This window comes from Jatropha curcas, chromosome 6 (genome assembly GCF_041381405.1).
Source record: "Jatropha curcas cultivar XTBG-Jc1 chromosome 6, XTBG_Jcur_1.0, whole genome shotgun sequence".
NCBI lineage: Eukaryota > Viridiplantae > Streptophyta > Magnoliopsida > Malpighiales > Euphorbiaceae > Jatropha > Jatropha curcas.
The window spans coordinates 14,171,726-14,178,089 of NC_143156.1; the positions used below are offsets into that span (position 1 = coordinate 14,171,726).

Sequence of the window (6,364 nt, forward strand, 5' to 3'; positions counted from 1 at the left end):
TTTATTTAAGTTGTTTTGGGTTGGTTTTATGATGCATGCAATCTGCCCAATATTAAGTTGTTTGTTTTGGGCTGGAAATGACTTTATTTTGTGTTTTAGAGTTAAGCCCATGTGTTTTGGCCCTAGGGCAGCCTAGTTAGATGCTCTTCTTTAGGGTTATGTTTGTTTAAGGCATATAAATAGCCTCCTTAAGATGTAAAACGGGAGATTTTTGGCATAATTTGAATCAAAGGCAGAATTGCTTATGCTCTTGCATGTTCTTCTTAATTAGAGTGATTGTGAGAATTTGCTATCCTCTAATTGCATCAAGAATTAAGGTAAACTTATCAATTCATTTGTGGCGTTTATCTTGTTCTTTGCTCGATTATTGGTGTTACCGTTTCATTATAAACGTGGGGTGCCATAGAGCGTTTTAATCTCGATTATTGGTGTTTCCGTTTCATTATAAACGTGGGGTGCCATAGAGGCGAACTTACATCTCATTCCTTTGATTCCCGATCCCGGTTCCTTATCACATCTATTCGAAATTGGGACCTTGCTCAATTAGATGTCCATAATGCTTTTATTCATGGTGATTTGCACGAAGAAGTTTACATGCAACAACCACCTGGATATTTATCTGCTGATGATAAAAGATTTTGTCATCTTCGTCGCTCACTGTATGGCTTAAACAAGCCTCCCAATAATGGTTTGCTAAGTTTTCTACTGGAATTTTACAATTTGGTTTTGAACAGTCCAAAGCTGACACTTCTTTATTTATCTATCAGCAAGGAACTTCATTTGCAGCTATTATTCTGTAAGTGGATGATATTATTATTGCCACTAATGATTCTTCCAAATTTGAGGCTTTAAAGACTTATCTTGCATCTTGGTTTTCCATTAAAGACTTGGGTTCTCTAAAGTATGTTCTTTTTTTTATTTATCAATTTTATTCGTGTCTCTAATTCTCACATAGAACAAAAAAAAAAATAAAAATAAAAATCTCAGTCAACTTAACCCCTTCTTCTGGGTTTTGATCTATTTTTCTCTTTATGGGTTATGCTTAACTGTTTGTGCGTTAAAATCTGTTAATTTCCTTATTGCTCTTTTAGTTTATTAATCTCTCCATTGAAGAAATCTATCGAGAACAAAACAGCACCCCCAATTTCTCTAGCTCAGAGACATCTATGGTAAACCTACCTGACCCAGAAATGGATGATGGACCTGAATCAATGACATTGTCCAATCAGTTGCAATTGCGGGCAATTGCTGCTGCTGCGACACCGTTTTTTAACATGGCTACAAGACCCATTTCTAGTTTTCTCTTTGCCATGCAACTTGGTGTCCAATTGGGTGTTGGTGTTGGTGTTACTGCTTTAAATTCAATTGGATCATGTGAGTCTTCTTCTCAAATGGGTTGAATGAGTTACAGTTTCAATGAGTTCTAGGTGGTAGTAATGATGTTTCAAATTCAATAGGAAATTTAGTTTTTTATTTGCTTTTGTACTGTGCGTACGAGGATATGAATATGAGCAAGAACATGTTTAATTTATTTTCTTTTTCTTTTCTTCTTCTTTTTTTTTTTTTTTTTTTTTTTGGTGATGGTGGGAGTGGTAATCAGAGTTAGCAGTTTTTGTGATGTTGGCACTAAACACATCATTATTTGCCACATCAGCATTTTCATGCATGTCATTAATCTTTTCTATCATGGGACAACTATCCATATCCTATTTGTATGTTTGGCCCGTCACATAAACAGACAACACTTGATTGAAAATTATAATAGGTTTAGACATTTGATTGAAAACGTTTTCCTTTGGAACACTAAAATAAAAATTTTTTGATAATTCATATACCAAAACCCTAATCATACCACTCAGCTTGATGAGCCTCAATCATCCTAAGCAATTAAAATTAAAAACAAGTACTCTCAAAATACAATTGAGTGCGTGTGTATATATATATATATATATATATAACCTGAAACAAAGAAAAGATTCAAACTTCTCCCTTCATTCACTATTGCATTTCTCTTTTTTTATAAATTTTTGAAATTTTCTTTTTGTTTTTCTACAATTTGATTGGATGTATATTTTTAAAAATTAATTTTTTAAATCGACATATAGATAATTAGATCTTTTAAAATGTTTAAAATTTAATTTTTATTTAGATAAACACTGACAAAAACAATATTAATTTAAATGCAATACAAATGCTTCTCTAATCCAAATTATTTATGTCATTGGAATTATGCTGAACTCGTATACGGTTTGAACCTAATACCATTTCAATTTTAAGCCTGTCAGTTATGAATGTATTATTTTATTGTTGTGCAGATCCCTCCTGCTGTTAATCATGTTAATCAAGTAGATCCATCTGCTTTTTTCTCATTTTAAGTAACATTTTCTTTTTTTCATTTTAAGTAATATTTGCTTTTCTTGGTAAATTGCTTCTAGCCCATAACATATTTCTAGGTCCATGATCTATGTGTAGTCTCATACTTGGCTCTATCTGTCTTATAGACATGAGCAATCTCAGACACTAAAATGTAAGTGCAGGACTACATTTTTTCCTTAATAATGTCAAGACATATGCTACCATTGTTGTTGATATTTGGATGATAAACTTTTGTCTTGAAAGAAACTTTGGGTAGCTTGAATGGTTAATTAGGAGGGAAGTGTATGGATATCAAGAATACACCTCCAGCATATGGGCTGTCTGTTGGGTGGCTTGAGTTTCTGATTGATTGTTAATTAGATTATTAAATTATTTAAATGCCATTATCATTGAAATGTCTAAATAAAAATATAATTAGATAATTATGACTTTCTTCTTTTTTTTTTAATTTACAAAACTATATCTATCTCCTTAAAAAAATCTATATCTAAGTATTTATCTTTAATTATATATATATATATATATATAGTATATATATATATATATATATAATTTTTCTTTTTTTTCTATATATTTTCATTCGTCCACTTTTAAGTATTGTTTTAAAAGTATGCGTGTATAATTGAATTTTAGTGATTCAGGCTTATTATAGACCTCAGGGGCCTTAAACTTATCTCAAGGCTTAAACTTATCTGGGCTTAGTGCCGGTTTGGTCCATGGAAACGGATTGTGACAATAAGTCACAATTTTTAGGTTAGTAAATGATAGGTTACAAGTTTTTGCAGCAATTAGGTTATTCATTCGAATGATATGAGTAGATGAATAACTTTTAGCAAAAAATAATAACATTATAAATTTTTTTATATAAATTTTTGTATGGAATGAAATAATATTTTTTGTAAAATAATAACATTTTTCTATAATAAGTATTCCTAGCCTGTAATAATCACAAATTAAAATAAAAGGAAATAAAATAAAATAAATTGTCAAACTTAGCCTCTTTTAATTTTGAAAATTATTTAAAATTATTCTAATTTACATCTCAGTAAAAGAAAAAGCAAAAAATAATATCAATACCATTTTTAACCCTACTCCAAATAGGGAAAAAAAAACTCAGCACAAAAATTTAAAAGGCTTATTGATTGACATAGCTCTAAACTTCATATGATGCCATGAATTAAAATTGACTCAAATATAACTGTTCTTATTTGGCTTGCACATAATCCGTTTTAATGCGGCGCAATCCAATCAGCAGGTCATACATTTAATAGATTAGATTGAATAAAAAAATCATTGATGGGTTAGATATTTTAAATCAATAAGCTCAATCCATACACTGCCCTAGCGCTCACTTATAAATATGGGCATAAATTATGTATGAAAACCCTAATTTTTAAGTGTTGCTTCTCTTCTTCTCAGTTAGAATTGATCTCGCTGTTTCTCTCATGATTCCGCACAGGTATTCCTTTAAACTCTTAAAACCCTTTTGCTCCAATTATGTTGCCAAAAACATCCAACCTAAATCCTACACTCGTTACTCCAATTCCAGTTTCACTCAACAGACAAAACCCGGAAACCCCAATTCCAATTTTTACAGATTTGAATGCCAGACTCCAACACAACAAAAAACCACAAATTTCAGTCACAGCTTTCTCAATTTCGCTGCAAAATCCAAAAATCATGACTTTATTAGGTCAAGAGCAGAAAAGCCCAGATTGTTTCATCATCCCTAATTTCTGATTTGAAGCTAAAGGAGATAACTTTAGCAAATACCCTTTTAAAGACTCAAAAACCCAGACATTTTTCAAGCTCAGATTCATCTTCTGATCCTGAAAAACCCCAAAATCCATGTGAAAATCCAAGCAAGATCCCCAATTTCATAGAGGAATCCACTGCAGAAAGAGAGAGAGACAGAGAAGTATCAGCTTTGGCCAATGAGACCATATTGGAATTAAGAAAGATAGTGAAGATGATACTTCGTGACTCCATGGTTGATGCTTACAGTTTATTTGTTCTAGTTGGGCTTGCAAATTGGATTTGTTATAAATCCGTTGTAGTGATTGCTATGCAAATATGGGTCTAGAGAATACATTTCAAAATTTTGTTTTGGGTTTTAATATCGTGAGTTGTGCTTTGATTATTTATATTGCTGTTTGGTGAAGGCCTCTTGTGAAGAAATTTAAGAAGTTGGAGGAGGAAATCAAGATGATGGAGAAGATAGGACATGTAGAGGCGCTTACTTATGTCCGGCAAAGTGTTAAGGAACATTATGTCGACCTTGTAAGAATACGTAGATATTATGTCTCATGTGTAAGACCTCTTTATCCTGTTTTGTTAGTTTCAGCTGTAATTATTATTGTTTTCTTCGATTAGAAGAAAACTATACGGTAATCTTATTTTGATTCTATGAAGATCTATTTATAATGCTGGAATCATTTCACTAAGAATTATAATCTTTCACACTTTTATTCAATGTAATTATAACCCTATTAAGTAAATATTGTGATGTTTATTATTATGTCTTCTTCATAGTAGATCAGAGCTAAATGAAGATCGCAAAACAAACAACCCAAGTGGTTCTACCAGAAAGCAATATCCGTTTGATGAATCTAAAGAAGAAATGAAATAGCCGGTTATTGCTTGCCTTCTTAGTACTAAATCTGTTACTTGTTTTTTTTTTTTCTACTTCATGAATAATTTTTTATTGTGTGTACAACTTTTAGATCTGATTGAAATCGTGTTTTGTTTTGATGGTTGGATTCTAATGGAGATTAGTAATTATTAGCTTCTTGGATGTTTTATTTTATGTCCACTACTCAATGAAATTGCTTAAAGCTCGCATATTAATGATATCACAATCAATTTACAAACAATAAGTTTATTTTATCTGAACTAATTTCCATTCCAACTAGATGGACATGGACCTATGTAAGCTGCCAATTAATGGGAACCTCACATCACTAATTAATGGTTAGGGTATTGGCTAGTTTTATTTTATTTTATTTGTGATATGTTCTTTTAACATTCTATATATATATATATATATATATATATATATATATATATATATATATATATATATATATATATATAAAGGAGAATCATGAATATTTTGATATGTGCTTATATGGCATCTCTACTAAAATGAAAGAGTTTATAGATTTGAGTATTTGATTTTTAATTGGCTAGAAAAAATTTAGCTCTTAAAATTAAATTGTATGAGTTGTAAATTAGAAAAAGTAACTCTCTTGTTTGGCTAAACCATCTTAAATTTCTTGAATTTGAAAGTTATATCTATTGCACCCTAAAATGACCTTAACCCCCTCAGACATCCCAATTCATCTTTTTGTTAAAATTATACCAAAAGGCTATGTTTGGTATGATGTAAGCAACCATGTAATAGAATGGAGATTGTATTACATGATTGATTACATTGTTGGTTAGACTTTTCTGGACAATATAATGTAATTGAGATTATATGTGTAATCTTCATTATTTAATTTGATGTAATGTTCATTACATCAAAAAACACATGTATTGTCCATTACATCAAGCACATGTAATAGCAATTATATCAAGTTACCCAATAAAACTTTACCATTCAAGGCTATTCACCACCACCACATCACCACCGCTCCACTACCACCACCACCATAGCGCCACCACTACTACCACCGCTTAACCACTACTCCATCTCCACCACTACCATCTCCACCACCACCATCTCCGCCACAACCACCACCACCACCTTCATCACCACCACAACTACTGCTTGACCACTATCGCTCACCACTCCCACCACCACCACCATTATCGCTCCACCACCCTCATCCCCACCTCAACCACCACCACTACCACCTAAACCACTATCGCTTCTCCACCTCCACCACCACCACTCTCACCATCGTCGCCGCTCCACCACATCACCACCATCTCACTATCGCTCCACCACCATTACCATTGCTCCACCGCCTCCATCTCAACTATC

General features: G+C 32.1%; 1 long non-coding RNA gene across 3 annotated transcripts; it reads left to right on the top strand.

Moving 5' to 3' along the window:
* Positions 1 to 3,558: 3,558 nt before the first annotated feature.
* Positions 3,559 to 5,027, top strand: LOC149495580 (uncharacterized). Of its 3 annotated transcripts, none has more exons than XR_016321179.1 (2): positions 3,559 to 4,686; positions 4,909 to 5,027. It is a non-coding gene; the product is annotated as an uncharacterized LOC149495580 (long non-coding RNA). The 3 variants fall into 3 exon arrangements; XR_016321178.1 differs by having other exon boundaries at positions 4,912 to 5,027; XR_016321180.1 differs by having other exon boundaries at positions 4,917 to 5,027.
* The last annotated feature ends 1,337 nt before the right edge of the window (positions 5,028 to 6,364 follow it).